Here is a 27,776-nt window from a genome sequence, read left to right as displayed (position 1 = left end):
ACACATTTGAAAAATCCCTACTCTCCCTGGAACATAAGCGGAGGAAACGTGTGGTCCAGAATAGTGACCCCGAATTATCCGATACCGAAGAGCTGTTGGTATCCAAACCTAAGGAGAGAGTGGAGGCCTTTCCCGATCTAACAGATGTAACTGTTTTTCTATGTGGCACCCAAGTAGCAGTAGTGGTGAAACCCGAAAAACAGAGAGGGTCCTATGTCAGAACAGTAGCTCCGATAAATCTGGATCCAGGTGGTGTGGTCTATGCTGTTCATCCGCTACTGACTCTTGCTGATAAAGACATACTGGGAGGTGAGCCTTGCCCCGTTAATCAAAACTGGCCCCTTATAAAACCAGGACAGATACCGGACCCTAATTCTTGGGACTGGCAACTCTTTCATTTAGAGCTCCATGCTCACTTAGTCTCGGCCCTCTCAATCCCTTGTTCGGCATTCCGGAATAAATTGCCCCTGGATGGTTTTACTGCCTTTCCCATATTGGCAGATTATATTGTCTTTGGCAGAATCCCTAGCCGCTCAGGAATAGGCTGAATGTTTTACAACCAAGTCAGTGGTGGACTTCTGTCAGTGTGTAAGTGCATTCTTATATATGGGCAAAATAAAAACACCTTCCACTGCCTTACTCTCATACCATGCAGTATCTATGGGACACTATTTATGAAGAATGTGGTCTGATTCTCTAGGCTACCCATAGGCATTATTACCTAAGGAGGTATATGTATCCCGTTATTGCTAGGCAAGCTAGAGTTTTTATTTTCTTAAATGATGTTTGGCTTAGAGTCTATTCACAATAGAAATGTTTTTCTTTCTTTCCTGTTTATTTTTATTTTTTTATTTTGAATAGTTATATATTGTTCATTATATTTAGACATAGAGCCAGCAGGTTCAGCTGCGAATAGGTTTCCCACATACGCCCTAGAGCTAGAAGCACTCACAGTGCAATGATATTACTGCACACTGCAAAGATGATCAGATATAAGACTACAAATTCTTTATAATGGAGGCAGGTCAGGATGAAACAACCTATATATTTACTGCCTAAGCTGATGTTTTGATTATAAGGGTTACCACAAGCTTAAATTAGAATCTTTTCCAGTTGGATATATCTCGAGGAGTCACATCAATCTATCCTCCTTAAATAGTCCTTACATGATAAGCTAGGCTTAGGTGCAGAGTTATTACACTTAGATGTAACAAACTATCTCACATACACCCTAGAGCGTGAAAAGGTATGTGAATATAAGCTTTCCTTGACATGATGGTTTGGGGTGTAATTACCTGTATGTATACTACCTAAATTTAAGTCCTGTTTGCAGTGGTTACCTTGTGTTTATTTAGAGTATATCCCTGTTACAAACAATTTTTGAGGGTTTATATAAGCCTGACATATTTGAACTGTTTTAACATATGTGGACTTACTTATCTACGACAGCACCCCTAGGTACAAAATCTATCACACGCATATTCTCGAGCCTGAAACACTCCTAATGTAACACTATTATAGCATATGCTTATAAATTTCTTTCCATGAGATGGTCCATGGTGGGCCCCGCTACCAGCGGCTGAGGTGGGGGGTCAAATCATGTCTTCACTTTTGTGTTAATAGGTCATGAGGATGTTCCTTTAGTAAATGTGCTAAATCTCTAGACCCTCTAAGTACAAATATCATAGGATCTTTTACAAAATTTATTTGGTATTTGACTACTTATAAAAACACCCTAATTGTTATAAACACCCTATTATCTAACCTGTCCTCCATTTGACATGCTCAGTAATAAGTAGTAGAGGTGTTATGCCTCTAAAGCTCATAAATAGCATACACCCTAATTGACTACAGTAGCTAGTCCCTTAGCTCAGTATAATGCCAAATCAAGCACCCCTACAGTTCTCTCAAGGCTGGATGTCTGTATCTGAGAGCGGTGACCAACTTAATTTAGATTACCACTTAAACTCTGCCTGTTTATTACACTAGATTTAGCCTTTATTTTCGTTGTTGGGACATAGGGATCTCTTCTCTATATATTCCATATGCTCAATTCATAATACATATCGTTGGCTAATTATCATACCATACCATTTCTTGGGTCCAAGAGCGGCCCATATTGTTATTTTATTTCCTCCCCAAAGTCCCCCATTGTATCACAAATCTAGTCCAGGAGGTCCAAGAGAGGTCACTTTATTTCTCTGGGGGAAATAATGTTATCTCCTATCTCATCATATGCTAAGAGTACATACCCTAACAGAAAAATAAGGCTCAATATTTATTCATATTTGTAGGCAATATTTGTATTAATATGTGTTGTTATCTGGAAACTATGTATTTGTCAATGTTATCTTTGGCTTGAAACTTTGTAAAATAATTTGCCTGTTTTACTTATCGTAAAACCTCAATAAAAAATATTTAAAAAAAAAAAATTCTAGGAGCCAGTGGCTCCCATTCTCCTGGGTTTGTCAAGTCCTGGCTTAAGAGGTAAAATGATTGTATGTCGCTGGCAGCCAAGGGATAAAATGACTACTCAGTTGTGATAAATATACATGTGGGATCAAGAGTGAGGGCAAAGGTAGAGCTTTTGGGGGTATTGTGAAACCCCCAAAATACTGTCAAACCCAGTCACAGACAGATTGTACAGTACTTTTGTGGAGGAGAGCTGTCAACCCTAGCATAACTGCCAACATTTCAAAAACATTTCCAGGGATACAGCAGAGCAAGCAAACAGGTTACTGTTCAACTGCTCAGCCCACTCAGGTCTGCAATCAAAACTCACCATAACTTATTATACAGATTACAGCACCAAGTTCTTACACCTATGCCGTAATATTGGCAATATCAATCTCTGTAACACATTCTGGGCATATAGTTATTGTTACAGCATCAACCTCAGGTGCAGGGCAGGAGCTAGGCTGCAGTTTGTCAAATTACTATAAACAGGAGAAGAGACACAGCAAACACTCAGTTCAACTGATCTTACTGTGTGATTATGCAAAGCACCGGACTGGGTGGGCTGTTAGGGTCAAAGGTTTTTTGTATTATTTAGTCTGATGGAAATTTTCATATTGTTGCACTGTGTGGAGTTTACTAAAATCAGCAAACTCCAGACAACACAGAGTGCAAAAATATGAAGATTACTATCAGGCTAAATATGCAAAGATGCAAAAAATAAATTATCTACAGTAGTAATCCCCCTCTTTTACAAAAAATCAGCACAGCTCCTTACCTAGTGTGGATGAGCTGTTTGTAAGTGTTTTTCTTCTGATTTGTAGCAGTTTAATCATTGATCACTCAGAGAAGGTGCAGCAAGGAGTCCCTGCCTAGACCTGCTCTAAATGATCAAGCAGAGTACTTGCTGCACGCACAGCCTCACCAGCAGCTTCTCCCCATTAACTTGTACCACACATTCCCCAGCTCAGCTGCAACCCTAAAAATCTCCTGGAGGGGACATCTTCGTGGACAACAAAAATCCAGGGACATACAACAAAATCCAGGGACTGTCCCTAGATATCAGGCACCCTAGCAGAGTGACTCTTTGCAATCGACTTCCATTTTTCTCATATTTGCATATCAGTAGCTTTCAAGACTTGACAGCATACACAAGTATTTTACAGGCTGCACTTTTTACGTGTCCAGTCAAATCATAGAATGTATTATTTAAATATATACATCAGTTACACATATATTTAATCTACAAATAACGTTTCATGATTCAGAAAGAGAATACACTTTAAAAAACAACAACTTTTTAATTTACTTTTTCTATCTAGTTTCCTTGTCTTGGCATCCTTTGTTGAAAAGCATACTTAGGTAGACACAGGATTAGCAATGCACTACTGTGAGCTAGCTGCTGATTTGTGGCTGCACATATATGCCACTTGTCATTGGCTCACCAGATAAGTTCAGCTAGCTCCTAGCAGTGCGTATATATTAAAGTATATAAAGCACTTCAATTTACATCTCAGAGGTGCTGGATAAATTATTAATGCAATAAGAAACATGTCTAATCTGCATTATACTGTAAAAAAAAATCTTAGGAACTTGTGACTAAACAAACCATATATATGTACTTGTTAGCGCAGAAGTGAATTCATTATGTAACTTTTTTTGCAGCATTTATCTTTATTTACTGCTGTCACTTGAAGTTCTTAGTAGGTCATTGCAGTAAAAATGTTTCTTAATGAAGGGAAACAATGTGTGTTTCACTGTGTTCTTTTTTTATTTATAGGGACATTAAACTAAAAATTAAATTCCCCAGAAAATGTTTAGTGATGCATACTGAGAAAAAAAATACAATTGACTTTCATGGTTTATTTTGCTGTAGTTTTCTACTCCCCTTGGGTGATATCTGCAAGACATCATTTATTTATTTTCCTAATTGGCCACAAAAAAGGAGATAAGATAAAACTCAAGCTGTTGAAGTGGCCATGGTCTGCAAGACAATGTAAAGTTTTTTAACAAAATGATTTTTTAAAATATTTGTTAATCATTTATTTTATTATTATTTATTTAAAACAAAAAATATTAAAACATGAAATACCTATTCACACAAATTATGGAAGACTAGTGAGACTGGTAAGATATAAGTAATGTTTGTATATTCAGCCATAAATAAACAAATGTATTGTGTGATACAGATAGATAGATAGATAGATAGATAGATAGATAGATAGATAGATAGATAGATAGATGATAGATAGACTGTAGTATCAGCCATAGCTCCAGCTTATACTATCATTGCTAAATTATTTACTACTGATATATGAACTTGATCGAGATTTTTAAATTTTGGTGATTTCACAATCTGAGTTCTTAGCATAAAATGCTTATCTATAGAGACCTGGAGAAGACACACCAAATACTGTGTCACGCTATCTCACAGGATGGCTGAATAGCTCTGGAGTTTCTATATTAATCCTTCCCCTTTCTGTACTTCCTGGACATAAGAACATAGTTTTCCTTCCTTTCTTCCCAGCACATGATTGTCTCTTTGTTCAATTTCTTTTCCTACAATCTATTTCCAGCAACCACTCATGCATTCAGATACACATGGCATAGATTAGCTAGATAAGCATGCAGGGTCTATATGCACTCAGTACAAAGAGATACAAACAATACACTACAAACTGTATAAGCACACAGATACAGCACACCTATAACACAGTGTGAAGACACACAGACATATGAAGGCACATAATATATATATATATACACATATTACTTCCTCTTTAGACAAACCTACCTTCACAGCCTGCTCTCCTGCTGCCTGTCACATGGTCTGAGGGGGTGGACCAAACTAGTACAGCATAAAGTCTAGGCAGCTGAGTGCAGAATGATTTGATTCTTTACACACAGTTCTTTTTAGCAAATCTGGAATATTTGCTATTAATGAAAACTTGTAGAAATGTACCATTCTCAATAAACTACCTCTCATCACATGACTGAAAAACAACATGTGATTGTTTTCTAGAGCATTAAAGCTTTTATTACACAGTTTTGTAAATGAAATCATAATTGAAATACACAGTTACAAACTTTTCTAATATGTAACACTTTAAAGAAGTAGTTTCAAAAGAAAGTGATGTGTTCATTTGTTATTGTGTTCCAAAGTTGGTTATTACTATGACAATGTTTAACCAATAGAACGTACCATGCACTCTCATTAGCCTTTCCATTAAAGGGACAGTTCACCCAAAATTGTCCCCCTGTCATTTGTTCCCAGTGATCCATTTTACCTGCTGGAGTGTGTTAAATTGTTTACAGTAGCTCCTTTACCCTTATTTCACCATCTGAAATAGCTGATTTATCCTGTGGTATGCCCACCTATACTGAAAGTTTCTGTGCTTAAGTATAGGCTATTGATAAGCAGGGATAGGCACAGACAAAGGCTGTGGTGGACATTTTCCAAAGTACAGACCTTAGTGAAGGACACCAAGGTACATTTGAAGTTAAAAACAATATTTTATAGTGCTTGGTGTTATTATACTGATGCAGATACCACTGATCCTATAACCAGCCCTCCTCTGGCTATACCCATGAGCCAGTGTCACTACTGTGTCATTATATAGTGCTTGGTGTTATTATACTGATGCAGATACCACTGACCCTATAACCAGCCCTCCTCTGGCTATACCCATGAGCCAGTGTCACTACTGTGTCATTATATAGCGCTGGGTGTTATTATACTGATGCAGATACCACTGATACTATAACCAGCCCTCCTCTGGCTATACCCATGAGCCAGTGTCACTACTGTGCATTATATAGTGCTGGGTGTTATTATACTGATGCAGATAACACTGATCCTATAACCAGCCCTCCTCTGGCTATACCCATGTGCCAGTGTCACTACTGTGTCATTATATAGTGCTGGGTATTATTATACTGATGCAGATACCACTGACCCTATAACCAGCCCTCCTCTGGCTATACGCATGTGCCAGTGTCACTACTGTGTCATTATATAGCGCTGGGTGTTATTATACTGATGCAGATACCACTGATCCTATAACCAGCCCTCCTCTGGCTATACCCATGTGCCAGTGTCACTACTGTGTCATTATATAGTGCTGGGTGTTATTATACTGATACAGATACCATTGAACCTATAACCAGCCCTCCTCTTGCTATACCCATGAGCCAGTGTCACTACTGTGTCATTATATAGTGCTGTGTGTTATTATACTGATACAGATACCACTGACCCTATAACCAGCACTCCTCTGGCTATACCCATGGGCCAGTGTCACTACTGTGTCATTATATAGTGCTGTGTGTTATTATACTGATACAGATACCACTGACCCTATAACCAGCACTCCTCTGGCTATACCCATGGGCCAGTGTCACTACTGTGTCATTATATAGTGCTGGGTGTTATTATACTGATGCAGATACCACTGACCCTATAACCAGCCCTCCTCTGGCTATACCCATGAGCCAGTGTCACTACTGTGTCATTATATAGTGCTTGGTGTTATTATACTGATGCAGATACCACTGATCCTATAACCAGCCCTCCTCTGGCTATACCCATGTGCCAGTGTCACTACTGTGTCATTGTTGTAGATATACAGTACTTCACCCATGGATTAGTTGTTTACTTAATAATCAGTTGCTAAGATACATTGGATGACACAACAGTCTGTCGGGGGCAAATGTTCAATATCGGATCAAAGTAAATCACTCAATTGTCAATTTGGTCACAATGATTTCAAGGCCAAAATCCTATCATGCGGGGGATTACCTATGCTACTACGCACGCCCTCCAGTCTGATTTTTCATTCCCAAAAATGAGGAGGCTGCAAGACGCCATATAAGGTAGAACGTTCCATTTCATCCTAACGAAGTTAAAGCCCAGCTCTGTAAGGATAGCATAGAACATCCTAACGGTGTGAAGTGGTTAAGGGTACACTTAGTTTTTTATCTTTCAAATTCATAATATATTGTAACATTCCTAAAGGACTCTCTCTCTCCCTGATATGACAAATCTGCAGCATTTACACGTTGTATTTTATATTACTTTACACTTCAGATTACGCTTTATTACATTTAAACTGTGCACTTTTAATTTTTTATTTTATTATGTATACAGCAGTGTGTTAACGATTGTGATTTTACGAATTCTGATTATAGAGCAGACTTCACAGGGGCTGAACTCACTGAATTCTATATAAAAAAAATAGTGCGGAACCTGGAAGTCCAAGAAAGATGAGATATGCCTTCCATAGAAAGTAATGAAGCTCTCTAGTATACCGAATTTCACAGGGGAGAGAGAGAAGGTAACTGGAGAACACTTGGGGCTGATATAAAGGCTTAGTTTGCATAAATTACAAATGAAACTGAAATGTTTTCACTACAGTTTAACTTGCTTTTGCTTGTAGTTTACTATATATGACTTTTTGTCAGTTAAATAAGTGTATTGTGCATCACATCATGCTTACATCATTTCACAAGAATTGTTAGAGAGCTTCAGACATACTCTGGGAACTCCCTTGTCTCTCTGAATCTCTGTTTTGTTTTTTTATACAGTAAATACAAAGTGCAATCTAAGTTGTAAAAGATACACAGAAATATACAAAGTATGATCCTAATTTGTTAAAGTTACACAATTTTTTTTCAAAACATAATCAGAATTTGTAAAAACACTGCTGGATCTGAATCTAGATGTAATAAAATATAAAATGCAAATGTTAAACGTAATAATACTGAAAAGACCCATTCTGAAGTATAAAGTGTAACAAAACTCACAAATCACACAGTGCTATTTTGCACTGGGCTTGTCTCTCCTTCATATACAGAAATGAGAGATATCTCACAGTGCTGGAAAATTTTGCCCTTTGTTTGAGAATTCAGCCCTTGTCTGCACTATAATTTCTCTCCAAGCAGGATAATCTTTGATAATTTGGCCCTATATGAGAACATGCTCCTCGCTTGCCCTTGTCATGAGGGAGAGATAGTGAGTGCACAAAGCTTCAGACTAGGTTTCTCTCAAGTGCCAGTGAGCGAAGAGTGCTTGCTTTGTGTATAATGGCTGAGGGGGTTGTGTGAGATCACAGAGCCAGCCAGAGACTGCAGAAGCAGATCTGATCATATTTCTATAATTGACGAAGCGTATTTTTCTGCTATCATGGCCCTATTCTGATGGGACTTAAAAATGATTCATTAAACCATGCAGTGGTGGTTCTAGTTGGTGATCCTTTACCATAGTATTAAACATTTTAAAGATGCCAGCAGCCATGAAATCACAAGGTGGTTTCTTTTGTTATATGTCCTGTGCGCTACACAGCAAGGAAAGACGAAAAGGGTAAATTTAAAAATGTACAAATAGATAGTAAAAGATAAGGTCTCCCATCACATTCACAATTTATAGTTAGATTTGTGGTCAACTTTTTATGTCATCCCATTTCTGGTTTTAGAACCACCTCTGTACCTGTGTTCTTTAAATATATTGACATAAGTTATCATTACAGCATTGTAGCTTTTACCAATTCTCAACCCACCTGACATTTCTAACCGAACAATCTATCATCTATCTTCTTTGTTAGAACCCTTATTCTTTTGCTAATCATCACTTACTTGGAAAAAGAGAATAAAGAATGCAGTAATGATAATGTATCTTCTTTACAAACGCAGTTCAAGCATTTTGAGAGTTCAGTCAACTGATAGCTCAGGGTCACTGGTATGTAACAGGTTAAACCAAAGAAGATCAATATCTGCCTTTCTGAGTTATAGCCAGCTGACTGGGTCTTCATTGATTCATTCAGATCCTCCCTCACAGACAAATCCGTTCACCCCAAAGAGGAAAAAAATAAGGAGCAGCACCATAGTGTGATGTTGTTTATATTATCCCTTATTCAATCACTCACATTCTATTTCAAGGTGTCAGCTTGTTCACCCTCCACAGAAAGCAGCACTAGACTGTATTGCCACTTTCCTCTCATATTTCCTCCAGCTCTCCGGCAGCAGCAGCTTGTCAGCGGTCCTCTTATTCCCAGGCAACAAGTGATTAACATCCATTCCATAAACACCCACCCCCTGCCTCCCCACTGCCAGCAAAGAGGGAAAAGAAATAATCACTTCATTGCACATATAAGTCTTTATAACATATATATATATATATATATATATATATATATATATATATATTGCTGTAGGTTGTTATCCATGTGATGCTATGATTATTGTTTTAAAAGCGTATAAAGAAAAAGGAGATTAAAGTTTAATTGCAACGTATACAACAGTATCAGTAGTGTGCTTTCTGCCATGGTTCATTAGCTCATATTTATACTGAGAATTTGTACCTGTCTTTCAATAAGTATTAGCAGAAGTATGAGTATGAGTAGGAAGTACCTATAAATCAAAGAACATTAGCATGAAGGACTTGGAGTACTAATACTAATAGTTACAGGGAAAGTAAAGTAAACATTAAACTCTTGTGATTCAGATAAAGCATACAGTTATAGACAACTTTCCAATTTACTTCTAATATCTAATGTGCTTTATTCTCTTTGTAGCCTTTGCTGAAGAGCATACCTACATAGGATCAGGGACAACAATGCACTAGTGGGAGTAAGCTGCTGATTGGTGACTGACTGCATACATATGCCTCTTGTTATTGGCTCACCTGATTCATGTGTTCAGCTAACATTGCTGGTCCTACAACCAGGGATACGAATGGAATGAAGGAAATTTGATAACAGAAATGAATTGTAAAGATTTTTAAAATTCTATGCTCTACCATATTTTCCGACAAAAAGAAAATTTCAACATGTTTAAATGCTGCCCTTTCATATGAAAGCTATACATTTTTTAATTGCAGTGTCCCTTTAACCTCTGCTCACCCCACATGAGATTTACTATGTGACAGCAAGGACAGTATAAACTTTCTAGCAATGCATCGTACTTAGGTAATGACCCAGCTGATTCTTCTCTGACACTTGTTCTGCAGTGACAGCTTTGGCAGCTGCATTGAGTATATTTTATTCTATTACATGCAACTCCCACTCTTGTCAGCTGGGTTTTTTGGGGGTACATGGGTTGAGATAAGCATTGCCAGAACTTGCAAGAAGCCTAGTTAGTGCCATAAGGTGCAGATACATAATAAGTGCTTCCATAAATAAATTGAGCCAGATTACAAGTGCATGAAAGCAGAAACTGTGCGTGAATACTTAGCGTGACTTGAGATGTGAAATTAAGTGTAAGGGTTAAATAAAAGTGCACAAAACACATGAAAAATATATTAAAAACAAAAATTATGCTTACCTGATAATTTTATTTTCTTCTGATGAAAAGAGTTCACACCTGCATTCATTAATTTTGGGAAATAAGAACCTGGCCACCAGGAGGAGGCAAAGACACCCCAGCCAAAGGCTTAAATACTCCTCCCACTCCCTTCATCCCCTAGTCATTCTGCCGAGGAACAAGGAACAGTAGAAGAAATATCAGGGTGAAAGGTGCCAGAAGAATAAAATAAGGACGCCCCACATAAAAAATTACGGGTGGGGAGCTGTGGACTCTTTCCATCAGAAGAAAAGAAAATTATCAGGTAAGCAAAATTTAGGTTTTTCTTCTTAAATGGAAAGAGTCCCAAGCTGCATTCATTACTTTTGGGAAAACAATACCCAAGCTATAGAGGACACTGAATGCCAAGACGGGAGGGAACAATAGGTCGGCCTATTCTGAGGGCACCATGCCTGAAGCCACTGCCCACAAAGAACCCAGCTTCGTCCGAAGCCGAGAAAACTTTAAAAGGAAAAAGCCCTAAGGACACTTACCCACAGGTAGTCCAGAGCCTAGCTAGAGACTGCAAAATCGGACTCAACTGAGCCAACAGGCCTCCAGGAGACACCGTCGCACAACAGTAGGTCCCTCACCACTCTCCCCTCACTAAAGAAGGGAACACCAGCCTACACTCCCAAAGGGACAGGGCCAGAAGAACCGAAGGAAAAAAACAAAAGGTCACAAATCTATAAAGGAAAAACCCCCAGAGCGAGCCCAGCTCACAAGGGCCCAAATGGGTCCAGACAGACAAGGGGAGACTATGCCTAGACCAGGAAAAACCAGAGGCATAGGACCGGGCATAGGAACAGAGAAACTTTTTCTCAAACGTTGTGCAAAAGCACAAAAAGACAACAGAAGATGGAGTCCTCACATCGTCCGAACTTGGAACACTAAAGTATTCTGCTACAAAAAAGTGTAACAGACCCAGACGAAAAACCCTGAGTCGAGAACACGCTGCCATCCTCAGGATGACACAGAGAAAACTTGCTGAGAGCAAAAGCGGCCAACAAAAGAACAGATTGCAAAAGACAACTCCCAGACAGAGGGCACACGCTAGGCAATCCAAGCCACCAGACCTACCTACAGGTCTTCCAAAAAAGGGGGAATCATAACCTCCACGAGGTCCCCAAGAAAGAGAAGTGACAGCCAGAACCCGAGGTGGAGCAATCCTAGACCCTCTGCTTGTAAGCTTAGGGAGCCAGCTATAGCTACTATGACCACCTAGATCCTGTAGATGACAATGTCTCTCAGAACCCACTCCCAGCCGGGCCAGCCCCAGCAAAGGCAGGTCTGAAACAGGGGAACAGAAGAACCCCAAAACCAGCTCAAAATCGAGCGGAAGAATGGCCACAGCCAATCCAACAGAGCACGGGTGCAACCCGACTCCTTAGAACAGACAACAGGACCGTAGACCCAAAGGATCTAGCAAAAAGGTCCAATTTAGTCTTGTCACAGAGCCAGCAAGACTCCAAATGGAACGTAACAACCCAAAGAGAATATCCCTCTCAGCTAGGGAAACTCACAGGTCCCATCTCCTGATCCAGAAGAAGCCCTAAGATAAGGACCACTTCTCCATAAAAGGGAGACTAAGCTCTCACCCAAGAAGGGGAAAGGGCCAAAAGGAAGCACCTTCCACAAGCCACAAAGCCACAGGCTAAAGGATAGATCAATCCCCAACTCAGAAGCCTTGTTGAAAGTGATTCACCCTAAAAACTAGCCTGCTAACAAACAACCAATGTACAATAGTAGCAGCAGTGACACTGCAAGTACATTCACCTACAGAGCAGAGAATTCAATGTATACTACAGCAAGCTGACCAAGGGAAACCGCCTAAGGTGCAAAACAAGCAACGGCACTCAGAAAACCTGGCCAAACAAGACCAGGTCAAGTAATCCCAGTAAAAGGACATAGCCCAAGTTTCCAGGAACTGGGGAACCCGAACCAACCCTGGAGTCTAAAGGTCCGGTAACATCCCACAACGGGATCCACAAGGGAAAATGCTGAGTGAAACTCAGCCCCAGGGAGAACAGGTCCGAACCCCCAATTGTTTAAACAAACAATACCCCGCAAACTTAACACCCCGTCTGAATAACAACCCAGACCACAGGGGATACTAATGCAATATCCAGATCAACCCGGATAATGAGAAAAACTTGCAAGTCCCGACCAAAGGAAGAGACCACCCCTTGCCGAAGTCGCACTCTCCAAAGGAGCTAAGGCGGTAAAAGTTGTACGACGACGCTAGAGCTTCTAGACGCACCAACAGCCTCAGGACAATAAGGTAAGGGGATATCTCAAGGTCAAAACCACTCGAGCAAAGGCTGGTCTCCACATCACCTCCATACAAGTGGATAATCACAGGGAGAAAGGGGCACAAACCATCCTCAGTTCTGGGAGGAACCCCAAGCAAGCCCAAGGAGACCACACCCAGTGTCCCTAACAAGGAACAAACATCTCCCAGGCCCCAAAAAAGGAGACCTAACATGGAGACCACAGAGGAAGACCAAAAAGTCTCAGAAAAACAGCTAGACAGTACCCATGCAAGAGCTGTAGCTGGTTACATTCTGCAAACCATCCGCTGTAAGGCAGCTGAACTACCCTTCAACTACTAGCTGCTGAGGACCGAGTCCAAAAGGACAATCCCCGAGCCTCAAAAGAAAAAGGCCAAACCGCTCACTTGGCAGTATGAAGGCGCTAAGCCCTCCAACTCTTCACCACTTGGGGGAGGAACTCTAGGGTCCGACAATACCAGACACAAGAGAGAGTGATGCAGCAGAAACTCCACTGACCCAGTCATCCAAAATGAAGGTTATAAGGACTGAGACAATCCTTCCTCCCCTGCAGACCCACAAGTCCTTTAGAATGCTTAGTTAAATGTAAAACAAATGATAACATGAGCACTCTGCGCCTTGACCGGACCAGCCAATCAGAACGGCGCCACGTGTCTGAACAGCTACAAGACAGAACCAAACCCAACAGGACCAGCCTGCAACACGGGTCCTAACCGTCAAGCTGAATAAATCCTTCTTTAGAGGGGAAGAAAGGAAAACAGACAAACATAGGACTAACATGTCCCCAAAAACACTTCTGCATAACCAACAGAGAGTATCGATCCCACTTTAAAATTCCCAAAGGAATATGTCAATATGGACTTTTTTAAGACAAAACAAAATGGCGCCTGACACCCACAATGGCTGGGGCACTCACCACCTCCTATGAACCAGACCCCTGCAAACTAGAATTTCTCCTTCGCCACACGGTCAGGAATGCGGAAATGGAGGACGGAACGTAATCATGCCCAGCCCGCGTCACTTCCAAAGGCCTCTATGTTCCACGCCATGAGCCCATTTAACACTACACATAAGCAGATTGAATCACATAACAAACATGATTAAAAAAAACCCTGTTCAATAACCCCCCTCAGGAGATATTAACACTTGATTCCAAGATACTTAAAGGAGACTCACTGAGACCCTTATGTTAAGTTAGTGCCGCAAGGTGGTAGCCTCTCTGGAAAACATTAGTACAGTACATTCACAAAGAAAGAAAATGAAATGATCTTACCGGAATCTACACCGTGGAACAGGAACACGGCCTTTCAAGTGTGACGGATAGTAGCATCGCCTCTGCCATGGACTTGAGAGAAGAAAGCAGGCAGCGGAGTGAAGTTTGACAACGCCGATTGCTTGATGAGCTGTTAACACGAGTCGGGATGGTTTCGCAGAAAGACTCTTTCTGCATCTCTAAACTCTAACTTTTATCCAAGCCCTCACTGAGAGACTACAGGATTACTTAAAACTCCTGTCCCATGTCGAAGAGTACTACCCTCCATAAGAGACAAATTCAATTCTGACACTTCTCTGCCAACCTCCTGAAACGAAAGGCAAAGAATGACTGGGGGATGAGGGGAGTGGGAGGAGTATTTAAGCCTTTGGCTGGGGTGTCTTTGCCTCCTCCTGGTGGCCAGGTTCTTATTTCCAAAAAGTTGTGGACTCTTTCCATTTAAAAAGAAAATAAAGTGTTTCACTCATATATAAACTTTTTAATAAAAATATAATTTTAATATTGTTAAAAGGGTTTTAAAAAGGGTTAAAAAGGGATATGGTATATGGCAAAGTGTTTAACATGAAAGGGCTCCAATGTATGTATGTATATATATATATATATATATATATATATATATATATATATATATATATATATATATATATATATATATATATATATATATATATATATAAATATATATGTCTGAATATGTGTGTATATCTATGTCTATATATGTGTCTACACATGTATTTATGTGTTTATAGGTGTAAATATGTACTGTATGTGCACACATAGATACATATATACACATAAACACATATACACACATACATATACACTTTTGAGCCCTTCACAGTCAAATACCTTCAAATATTCAATATCATTATTATTCATTTTTAATGTGTTTTAATGCTTTTTGAATATAAATACTTGAAATTCCTATGTGCATCACTTAGAAGAAAATGTTCTTTTTATTTTTAAATCTATCTATCTATTTATATATACAGTATATATATATATATATATATATATATATATATATATATATATTTATATATATATATATATATATATACAATATATATCTCTATAAATATCTATATCTGTATATATTCATATAGATATATAGGTATATTCATATGTACAGTATATATATATATATATATATATATATATATATATATATATATATATATAGATAGATAGATAGATATAGATATATCTATTAAAAAATAAAAAGAATATTTTCTTCTAGTGACGACCATAGAAATGTAAAGTATTCCTAACATCCAATTCCTAAATCCAATATTCACAATTTTATGTACACTTTTATGTTTATATGTTAAAAAAACACAATTAGGGGGGCGGAGCTAACCGCCAAAGGGACTGGACGCACATCGCAGTAGCTCCCGGCTTCAACAAAGATTTTGGGGGTTCTATTTGGCCTGACATTCTATAGTAAAGGAGAGAAGTACTCTAAACCCCTATCTAAAAGTTTGCTTTAAAGATTTGAGGAAGACCGGGAGTGTTTTCACAGCCCACTGTTAGGGCGACTCAGTGCAGCCTAGCTACGAGGTAGTGCGAACATGGAGGATCCCCTCGTGGCTATCCTAGCCCTCTTTGAGGAATACGATCGCAAATTGCTGAGCAGACTAGACCAGCTTATCTCGATCGTTAGCCGCCAAAATACTGATGAAGGCAGCACTAGGTACTTTGAGGGAGAGGCCATGGCGTCTGACATAACCAAGTTTGTTACCCAGGGGAGTTCTACTCGACACCCCTTATCAGAGACTGCCTGCCCTTCAGAGAGTGCTTTAGCCCAAGGGAGCAGCGGACGCTTACAATATGCCTCTGATCTGGGAGGTGCGGCCGACCCTCGGATGCCTGAAGGAGGGAACAGCTGTGGAGATCGCCGCAGACGGGGTTCCTGAGAGAGCTGGAAATGGAATCGTGATTATGCTAAAACAGGAGTGTGATGAACCAAGGTTATCCAACCCTGCGCCAGTCACTTATTTGGCACAGAAAGGGTTATCAGACCCACTTCTACTCTCACTGATAGGTCACAATCTAGCCACACCAGGCCAGCTTGTGATTTAGTTCAGGGGGTGCAAGGGTTAACAACAATCTCCAGTCTGTACTAGACGTAAAAGAAATGCCCCAAAACTCATTTAATGCCACCCACACTAACTAACTACAATATCTCAGCTGCCACCATTTAAAATATATTAAAGGGGAAATCCTAAGGAAAAACCCAGACTTACACATTAACTCTCTGAGTACAGTTTAGCAGAAAAATAACCTAAATTATACAGTTCTAATATTCCAGTCTCTTTCAGTAACGTGGTTCAATTATTAGACAAAGGCCAAACTTAATAAAATAATTATTTATTATGCCAAAAATATTATGCACAATGCATTATTAATAAAAGTTGGTACAAATAAAATGACACATTAGCAAACAGTGTTTTAAAATAAAAAAGGAGAAAAACAGAATTGAATACTTTCCTAGTTTCAAGATCTGTGCCAGGGGCTGGCATGAAGCGATGGATTCTTAGTCTGTAGAACAGCTCCCCTTGTAAGAATGGCATCTCATAGCTGAAAAAGATTCTTATATCTCTTTTCCATAGATCAGGTTGCCTGACCACACCCTCCTGGGCGGGCTAAGAAACCCCCTGTCTTTATGACCTTCAGTAAACTAAGTTTTTTGCCTGAAATTATAGAACCCATTATAATTTCTGATAGGCCATTCTATAGTCAGATATACTGACCGGTACTCTCTTGGTTTCATTGGGAGAATCAATTGGATACCAGATATGACAGATTTCCCTTAATTTAATGTCATAACAGTTTTAAACACATATATACATAATTCCAATGTCCTTTTAGTGACCTTATATTATAATATTCATCCAAGGGTTTTAAAAGAACTTCGTTCAGTGCTAACTGTCCCATTAACTGATCTGTTTAATCAGTCACTATTAACAGGAGCTGTCCCAGATGATTGGAGAATAGCAAATGTAATACCTCTTCATAAAAAGGGCAGTAGAGAAGAATCTGGCAACTACAGGCCAGTTAGTTTAACTTCAGTAGTAGGGAAATTAATGGAAAGCCTCTTAAAGGAAAGAATTATGACTTACATAAAGACAAACAATTTAGAGGACCAAAATCAGCATGGTTTTACTTCAGGGAGATCATGTCAGACTAATCTAATTGACTTCTTTGATTATGTAACAAAAGTATTAGACAAGGGAGGAGCAGTTGATGTAGCATATCTAGATTTCAGCAAAGCATTTGACACCGTCCCACACAATAAACTTATTCACAAACTATATCTCCTTGGTCTAGATTCAAAAATTGTGAACTGGGTGGAATGCTGGCTTAAGGACAGAAAACAAAGTGTCTTAGTAAATGGAGTTCATTCAGCAGAGGGGGCTGTTACTAGTGGTGTTCCTCAGGGGTCAGTTCTGGGGCCTGTTTTGTTTAACATATTTATCTGCGATATCAGCAAAGGGCTACAGGGGAAAGTATGTCTCTTTGCAGATGATACAAAAATTTGCAACAGAGTGGATGTTCCAGGGGGGGTAGACAAAATGAGAAGTGATATACAACAATTGGAGGATTGGACAAACGACTGGGATCTAAAGTTTAACACAGCAAAGTGTAAAATAATGCATTTAGGGAAGAAAAATCCAAATGTTAATTACAGACTCAATGACACTTTACTGACTGTTACAGACGAGGAACAGGACTTGGGAATTATTATTTCAGATGATTTAAAACTTAGTAAACAATGTAGTAAGGCAGCGAGTAAGGCTAGCAGAATGCTTGGATGTATTGGTAGAGGTATTTGCAGCAGAAATAGTAAGGTTCTTATGCCACTTTATAGATCATTAGTTAGGCCTCATCTTGAGTATTGTGTGCAGTTCTGGAGGCCATATCTTCAGAAGGATATTAACAAACTTGAATCTGTGCAAAGGAGGGCTACCAAAATGGTACATGGTCTAAAAAATAAAACTTACCAGGATAGGCTCAATGACCTAAATATGTATAGCTTAGAGGAGAGAAGGGAAAGAGGTGATATGATAGCAACTTTCAAGTACATTAAAGGGTTTAGTAAAACTGAGGCTGTGGGTATTTTACATAAAATGGAAAATTCAAGAACAAGGGGTCATGAGCTCAAGCTAAAGGGTAGTAGATTCAGGAGTAATTTGAGGAAGCACTTCTTTACAGAAAGAGTGATTGATTTATGGAATAAACTTCCTCAAGAGGTAGTAGCAACAAACACTGTGGGGGACTTTAAAAATGCATGGGACAAGCATAGGGCTATCCTACGAACTAGATAAGTTTATACTGTTAGGTAAGGTGGGGCAGACTTGCTGGGCCTATGGCTCTTATCTGCCGTCAATATCTATGTTTCTGTGACTGAGGCCCTGTTTTCTATCATGTATTCTCCTGACAGTCTAAGCCATAAAATTCTATCCTGTTTACACTGCCAAGCATTTATGATGCTCCTGGCACTTCAAAGAAACACAAACCCAGGACACAGCTATTTTTAAAAAACACACAACTGTTCTTAGATTAACCCTTTCTTAGCTGAATCCTGAGGTATTCTTGACACCTCCCCCAATAAGAGACGCAAAAGGGGGTGGCTACAAGCCACTCCCGATGCGTATCAAAGGGAGCTTCCCCTTGCGGTGATAACGCCATTGCCAGACAAATTGCACATAGCAGTTTTGCCAGCAGGATGCCCTCCTTTTAAAAGTGACACACTAGTTGCTCTACCCAACTGATTTAATATATTGCAGGGCCCCTCCCATGCAGCCTGTAGCTGGTTCTGCCTCATGGCTGTTAGTACCAGAACATTTTGCCCCATCTCATATACTCTTGCAACTGTTTTTGTGGGAATATGGCATCTCTGGGTTTTGCAGGTACCTCCCCCAATAAGGCTTGCATCTTATCCCTGCATAACACATCATTCCCTGTTACCGAGGTGCCTGTGAAACCTAGGGTCTGCTCTCTGAACATGTTGTGTGCTGTCAGTTGCTGCTTAACTACCACTGGCTCTTGCCTTCCCACTGGAGTAGAATTCCTGTACTTCTGCACCCTGTTATGGTTGGTAGGGGGTTGACTAACTGCCCCCCTCCTCTCCACTGTGGGTCCTAGCTGCTGAGCCTGCTGGGGACTCCGATGCTGCACACCTATCAGTGTATTTGCTGAATGGCACTGTGGGGCTGTGTAAATACACTTCTCTGTACTCCCCCCCCACTGTGCCTGCAGTCTGTGTCAGTCTCTGTCCCCTAGTCTGTGCAGTCTGTTTATAGATCACAGCTGAGGTTACTGGGGTCTCTGTCACCCACAATCTTTCACACTCACTCTGGGGGTCCCTCAAAGAGTATCCTGTACCCTCCTCCCCCACACACTCTGAAATCTGTGGCTCTGCTGCTTCTGTCATAGAGTGGGCTAGCTTCTCCCCCTGCTCTCTCTCACAGTCAGTCTGCCATTTTGCGTCCTCACACAGAATCTGGGATCCTTCTGACACTGGTGCAGACAAGCACACTGTCACGCTCAGCTGCTGGGAAGCTCTGCAGTCCTCTTTGTGTGCTTGATTGACAGGTGTCTGAGCCACCCCTTCCTGATGATGTCACAACCAGGTTTTTTATTCTGGCTTCCTGTTTCTCCAGTGTCCGTTTGTTTGTTAACTTTGAGGCTTCTGTTAGGATTTCGCTGAGGAATCTCTCTAACTGCTGCTTTTCTGTTGCCAATCTCTTCAAGGATTTACTATGCTGGATTAACCTTCAACCTCCTGAATACCTGTCTCCAAACAATACAAGTACTGTTTGTTTTGTGAAACTTTCAAACTTCCTGTTTACCTGCTGCAAACCCTGCATATTCATACTACTCTGTGTAGTGCAAACTATTCAAATACTGTTATTTCTGTGAATCCTTCAATCTGCATGTTTACCTGTTTCCAAACTCTGCAAATACTATTATTCAGTGTAAACCTTCAAACTGCTGGATATCCTGTTGCCAATCTCCACAAGTACTGATTATCTGTGTTAACCTTCAAACTACCAGCTTACCTGTTGCTATCACTGCAAGTTCTGACAACACAGTGTTAACCTTCAAACTACCTGATTACATGTTATTAATTCTGCAAGTTCTGACTACACAGTGTTTACCCTCAAACTGCCTGATTACCTGTTGCATACTCTGCAAAGACTGTCTACACAGTGATAACTCTCAAACTGCCTGATTACCTGTTGCATACTCTGCAAAGACTGTCTACACAGTGTTAACTCTCAAACTGCCTGATTACCTGTTGCATACTCTGCAAAGACTGTCTACTCAGTGTTAACCCTCAAACTGCCTGATTACCTGTTGCATATTCTGCAAAGACTGTCTACACAGTGTTAACCTTCAGACTGCCTGATAACAAATGACCTACTCCTGCATTATTAACTGTTTCCTGTTTTACCCTTCTTCTGTCTGAGTATAAGTGACTATCCCTGCTCTCCTGATTCTGTGGAAGGCATTTCCTGAAACCAGTTCCTTATTCAGAAGTCTATCTGGCTGATATCATGAATTACTTTGGCACAGGCTAACCCTGCTCCATATCGTGAGTACTTTGTTTTTTGGAGGTTGTCGTGGGGTCAAGTCCTGGATTAAACTCAGAGTGCAAGGGTGTTGTTTAAGTTCGCCCTTGCATTTGGGTCTACTTCTGGATATTTCCTAATCTGACACACACATTTTCCTTCTGCCATTTATCCCATATATTGTGTCTTTTCACAGGGAACTGAATCGGCCCTGGCACAGACTGGTACACATCATCCAGCGGCCCAGTCACCCAGTCATTCTCTCCCCCGTCAATCTCACCTCCTTCTATAGAATCCACTGATTCAATCACAGACAGACACTCACCTCTCACGGACAGTTTCTCCCTGTACAGCTAAACTCGGTTCAGGCACAGACAGACCCACACAGTCTATCTGCCTTTCTCCACCATCAGTCTCACACTGTACAGTTTCACATCTCAGCACAGACACCCCCAGTTCAGGCACAGCACTTTGCACACATGCACTCTGTCCTCTCTCCTGGTCATAATGTCTCTGAGCATTTCCACACACAGCCCTTTTCACATAAGGGTCTACAACTAATGTCCCTGTCTTTCAGCTGCCAGAGACTCTCTCTCATAAAACTTTGTAATCAGTTCCATGCGCAAACTTGCATCCACTGAGACCATATGTTTAAGAACAGTTTGCAAATAACAGTCCAATGGATCCCCAGATCCTGATGAATCGCTGCCCCCAGCTGCAGGCATCTCTCCTGAGACCTCAACTGGTGTGATATGGCTGTTATCATATTCAACAAGAGCTTGTATTAGTAAATCTTTGTTCTTTCCACATGTTGGAATATCACGCTCCTGGCATAAGAGTGCCATCACTTCTTTAGTCTGTTGCTCGTATGATTCCATAGCAAAAATAAAATAGAAACAAAAAACAGAGAATAGGGAAGGGGACTGTTTGCAATGTGTGACTATATAATGCACTGAGTTTTAGCCTTTGGAAATTGTAAGAAACAATTTCTTTTAGTACCGGGATTTTCACACTAGTAAATCCACAAGCACTAAAATCTAATAAAAAAAAAAAGATCTACACCGCTGCCCACCAATTTGTGACGAACCAAGGTTATCCAACCCTGCGCCAGTCACTTATTTGGCACAGAAAGGGTTATCAGACCCCTTCTACTCTCACTGATAGGTCACAATCTAGCCACACCAAGCCAGCTTGTGATTTAGTTCAGGGGGTGCAAGGGTTAACAGCACTCTCCAGTCTGTACTAGACGTATAAGAAATGCCCCAAAACTCCTTTAATCCCACCCACACTAACTAACTACAATATCTCAGCTGCCACCACTTAAAATTTATTAAAGGGGAAATCCTAAGGAAAAACCCAGACTTACACATTAACTCTCTGAGTACAGTTTAGCAAAAAATAACCTAAATTATACAGTTCTAATATTCCAGTCTCTTTCAGTAACGTGGTTCAATTATTAGACAAAGGCCAAACTTAATAAAAGAATTATTTATTATGCCAAAAATATTATGCACAGTGCATTATTAATAAAAGTTGGTACAAATAAAATGGCACATTAGCAAACAGTGTTTTAAAATAAAAAAGGAGAAAAACAGAATTGAATACTTTCAAGATCTGTGTCAGGGGCTGGCATGAAGCGATGGATTCTTAGTCTGTAGAACAGCTCCCCTTGTAAGAATGGCATCTCATAGCTGAAAAAGCTTCTTATACCTCTTTTCCCATAGATCAGGTTGCCTGACCACACCCTCCTGGGCGGGCTAAGAAACCCCCTGTCTTTATGACCTTCAGTAAACTAAGTTTCTTTCATGTAATTAACAAGAGTCCATGAGCTAGTGACGTATGAGATATACATTCCTACCAGGAGGGGCAAAGTTTCCCAAACCTTAAAATGCCTATAAATACACCCCTCACCACACCCACAAATCAGTTTTACAAACTTTGCCTCCAAGGGAGGTGGTGAAGTAAGTTTGTGCTAGATTCTACGTTGATATGCGATCCGCAGCATATCAACGTTTTTTCTCTTACATATTGCAAGATGTCTCACGTTGCATCTGAGCCAGAAGATACTACAGGAAAACCACTGCCTGCTGGATCTACCAAAGCTAAGTGTATCTGCTGTAAACTTTTGGTAGCTATTCCTCCAGCTGTTGTTTGTAATAATTGTCATGACAAACTTGTTAAAGCAGATAATATTTCCTTTAGTGATGTACCATTGCCTGTTGCAGTTCCCTCAACATCTAAGGTGCAGAATGTTCCTGATAACATAAGAGATTTTGTTTCTGAATCCATAAAGAAGGCTTTGTCTGTTATTTCTCCTTCTAGTAAACGTAAAAAGTCTTTTAAATCTTCTCTCTCTACAGATGAATTTTTAAATGAACACCATCATTCTGATTCTTTGGACTCTTCTGGTTCAGAGGATTCTGTCTCAGAGATTGATGCTGATAAATCTTCATATTTATTTAAGATGGAATTTATTCGCTCTTTACTTAAAGAAGTACTAATTGCTTTAGAAATAGAGGATTCTAGTCCTCTTGATACTAATTCTATACGTTTGGATAAGGTTTTTAAAGCTCCTGCGGTTATTCCAGAAGTCTTTCCTGTTCCTAATGCTATTTCTGCAGTAATTGCTAAGGAATGGGATAAATTGGGTAATTCATTTACTCCTTCTAAACGTTTTAAGCAATTATATCCTGTTCCGCCTGACAGGTTAGAATTTTGGGACAAAATCCCTAAAGTTGATGGGGCTATTTCTACCCTTGCTAAACGTACTACCATTCCTACGTCAGATGGTACCTCGTTTAAAGATCCTTTAGATAGAAAAATTGAATCTTTTCTAAGAAAAGCTTATCTATGTTCAGGTAATCTTCTTAGACCTGCTATATCATTGGCTGATGTTGCTGCAGCTTCAACTTTTTGGTTGGAAACTCTAGCGCAACAAGTAACAAATCGTGATTCTCATGATATTATTATTCTTCTCCAAGCCTGCTAGAAAGGCAAAGCCTGCTTCTAAGTTCACATGAAGGTACGGCCCTCATTCCAGTTCAGCTGGTAGGGGGCAGGTTACGTTTTTTCAAAGAAATTTGGATCAATTCTGTTCACAATCTTTGGATTCAGAACATTGTTTCAGAAGGGTACAGAATTGGTTTCAAGATGAGACCTCCTGCAAAGAGATTTTTTCTTTCCCATGTCCCAGTAAATCCAGTGAAAGCTCAAGCATTTCTGAATTGTGTTTCAGATCTAGAGTTGGCTGGAGTAATTATGCCAGTTCCAGTTCCGGAACAGGGGATGGGGTTTTATTCAAATCTCTTCATTGTACCAAAGAAGGAGAATTCCTTCAGACCAGTTCTGGATCTAAAATTATTGAATCGTTATGTAAGGATACCAACGTTCAAGATGGTAACTGTAAGGACTATATTGCCTTTTGTTCAGCAAGGGAATTATATGTCCACAATAGATTTACAGGATGCATATCTGCATATTCCAATTCATCCAGATCATTATCAGTTCCTGAGATTCTCTTTTCTAGACAAGCATTACCAATTTGTGGCTCTACCGTTTGGCCTTGCTACAGCTCCAAGAATTTTCACAAAGATTCTCGGTGCCCTTCTGTCTGTAATCAGAGAACAGGGTATTGTGGTATTTCCTTATTTGGACGATATCTTGGTACTTGCTCCGTCTTTACATTTAGCAGAGTCTCATACGAATCGACTTGTGTTGTTTCTTCAAGATCATGGTTGGAGGATCAATTTACCAAAAAGTTCTTTGATTCCTCAAACAAGGGTAACCTTTCTGGGTTTCCAGATAGATTCAGTGTCCATGACTTTGTCTTTAACAGACAAGAGACGTCTAAAATTGATTACAGCCTGTCGAAACCTTCAGTCTCAATCATTCCCTTCGGTAGCCTTATGCATGGAAATTCTAGGTCTTATGACTGCTGCATCGGACGCGATCCCCTTTGCTCGTTTTCACATGCGACCTCTTCAGCTCTGTATGCTGAACCAATGGTGCAGGGATTACACAAAGATATATCAATTAATATCTTTAAAACCGATTGTTCGGCACTCTCTAACGTGGTGGACAGATCACCATCGTTTAATTCAGGGGGCTTCTTTTGTTCTTCCGACCTGGACTGTAATTTCAACAGATGCAAGTCTCACAGGTTGGGGAGCTGTGTGGGGATCTCTGACGGCACAAGGAGTTTGGGAATCTCAGGAGGTGAGATTACCGATCAATATCTTGGAACTCCGTGCAGTTTTCAGAGCTCTTCAGTTTTGGCCTCTTCTGAAGAGAGAATCGTTCATTTGTTTTCAGACAGACAATGTCACAACTGTGGCATACATCAATCATCAAGGAGGGACTCACAGTCCTCTGGCTATGAAAGAAGTATCTCGAATTTTGGTTTGGGCGGAATCCAGCTCCTGTCTAATCTCTGCGGTTCATATCCCAGGTGTAGACAATTGGGAAGCGGATTATCTCAGTCGCCAAACGTTGCATCCGGGCGAATGGTCTCTTCACCCAGAGGTATTTCTTCAGATTGTTCAATTGTGGGGGCTTCCAGAGATAGATCTGATGGCCTCTCATCTAAACAAGAAACTTCCCAGGTATCTGTCCAGATCCCGGGATCCTCAGGCGGAGGCAGTGGATGCATTATCACTTCCTTGGAAGTATCATCCTGCCTATATCTTTCCGCCTCTAGTTCTTCTTCCAAGAGTAATCTCCAAGATTCTGAGGGAATGCTCGTTTGTTCTGCTAATAGCTCCGGCATGGCCTCACAGGTTTTGGTATGCGGATCTTGTCCGGATGGCATCTTGCCAGCCATGGACTCTTCCGTTAAGACCAGACCTTCTGTCACAAGGTCCTTTTTTCCATCCGGATCTGAAATCCTTAAATTTAAAGGTATGGAGATTGAACGCTTGATTCTTGGTCATAGAGGTTTCTCTGACTCCGTGATTAATACTATGTTACAGGCTCGTAAATCTGTATCTCGAGAGATATATTATAGAGTCTGGAAGACTTATATTTCTTGGTGTCTTTCTCATCATTTTTCTTGGCATTCTTTTAGAATACCGAGAATTTTACAGTTTCTTCAGGATGGTTTAGATAAGGGTTTGTCCGCAAGTTCTTTGAAAGGACAAATCTCCGCTCTTTCTGTTCTTTTTCACAGAAAGATTGCTATTCTTCCTGATATTCATTGTTTTGTACAAGCTTTGGTTCGTATAAAACCTGTCATTAAGTCAATTTCTCCTCCTTGGAGTTTGAATTTGGTTCTGGGAGCTCTTCAAGCTCCTCCGTTTGAACCTATGCATTCATTGGACATTAAATTACTTTCTTGGAAAGTTTTGTTCCTTTTGGCCATCTCTTCTGCTAGAAGAGTTTCTGAATTATCTGCTCTTTCGTGTGAGTCTCCTTTTCTGATTTTTCATCAGGATAAGGCGGTGTTGCGAACTTCTTTTGAATTTTTACCTAAAGTTGTGAATTCCAACAACATTAGTAGAGAAATTGTGGTTCCTTCATTATGTCCTAATCCTAAGAATTCTAAGGAGAAATCATTGCATTCTTTGGATGTTGTTAGAGCTTTGAAATATTATGTTGAAGCTACGAAATCTTTCCGTAAGACTTCTAGTCTATTTGTTATCTTTTCCGGTTCTAGGAAAGGCCAGAAAGCTTCTGCCATTTCTTTGGCATCTTGGTTGAAATCTTTAATTCATCTTGCCTATGTTGAGTCGGGTAAAATTCCGCCTCAAAGAATTACAGCTCATTCTACTAGGTCAGTATCTACTTCCTGGGCGTTTAGGAATGAAGCTTCGGTTGACCAGATCTGCAAAGCAGCAACTTGGTCCTCTTTGCATACTTTTACTAAATTCTACCATTTTGATGTATTTTCTTCTTCTGAAGCAGTTTTTGGTAGAAAAGTTCTTCAGGCAGCGGTTTCAGTTTGAATCTTCTGCTTATGTTTTTTGTTAAACTTTATTTTGGGTGTGGATTATTTTCAGCAGGAATTGGCTGTCTTTATTTTATCCCTCCCTCTCTAGTGACTCTTGTGTGGAAAGATCCACATCTTGGGTAGTCATTATCCCATACGTCACTAGCTCATGGACTCTTGTTAATTACATGAAAGAAAACATAATTTATGTAAGAACTTACCTGATAAATTCATTTATTTCATATTAACAAGAGTCCATGAGGCCCACCCTTTTTTGTGGTGGTTATGATTTTTTTGTATAAAGCACAATTATTCCAATTCCTTATTTTATATGCTTCGCACTTTTTTTCTTATCACCCCACTTCTTGGCTATTCGTTAAACTGATTTGTGGGTGTGGTGAGGGGTGTATTTATAGGCATTTTAAGGTTTGGGAAACTTTGCCCCTCCTGGTAGGAATGTATATCTCATACGTCACTAGCTCATGGACTCTTGTTAATATGAAAGAAATGAATTTATCAGGTAAGTTCTTACATAAATTATGTTTTTTTGCCTGAAATTATAGAACCCATTATAATTTCTGATAGGCCACTCTATAGTCAGATATACTGATTGGTACTCTCTTGGTTTCATTGGGAGAATCAATTGGATACTAGATATGACAGATTTCCCTTCATTTAATGTCATAACAGTTTTAAACACATATATACATAATACCAATGTCCTTTTAGTGACCTTATCAGTTTTCTGTGACTGAGGCCCTGTTTTCTATCATGTATTCTCCTGACAGTCTAAGTCATAAAACTCTATCCTGTTTACACTGCCAAGCATTTATGATGCTCCTGGCACTTCAAAGAAACACAAACCCAACTGTTCTTAGATTAACCCTTTCTTAGCTGAATCCTGAGGTATTCGTGACAAGGAG

General features: G+C 39.9%; 1 protein-coding gene across 1 annotated transcript in view; it reads right to left on the bottom strand.

The window, feature by feature from the left end:
- Window positions 1–5,262, bottom strand: part of TRIM13 (tripartite motif containing 13) — a 57,285-nt gene extending 52,023 nt beyond the window's left edge. The window contains exon 1 of the mRNA XM_053708375.1: window positions 5,249–5,262. The gene's annotated coding sequence lies outside the window, so the exon portion shown is untranslated. The remainder of the gene's footprint in view (window positions 1–5,248) is intronic.
- Window positions 5,263–27,776: the final 22,514 nt, after the last annotated feature.

Source organism: Bombina bombina, chromosome 3 (genome assembly GCF_027579735.1).
Source record: "Bombina bombina isolate aBomBom1 chromosome 3, aBomBom1.pri, whole genome shotgun sequence".
In the NCBI taxonomy this organism is placed as follows: Eukaryota; Metazoa; Chordata; class Amphibia; order Anura; family Bombinatoridae; genus Bombina; species Bombina bombina.
Note: the sequence above shows the minus strand (reverse complement) of the source record. Positions and strands in the feature narration are given on the sequence as shown.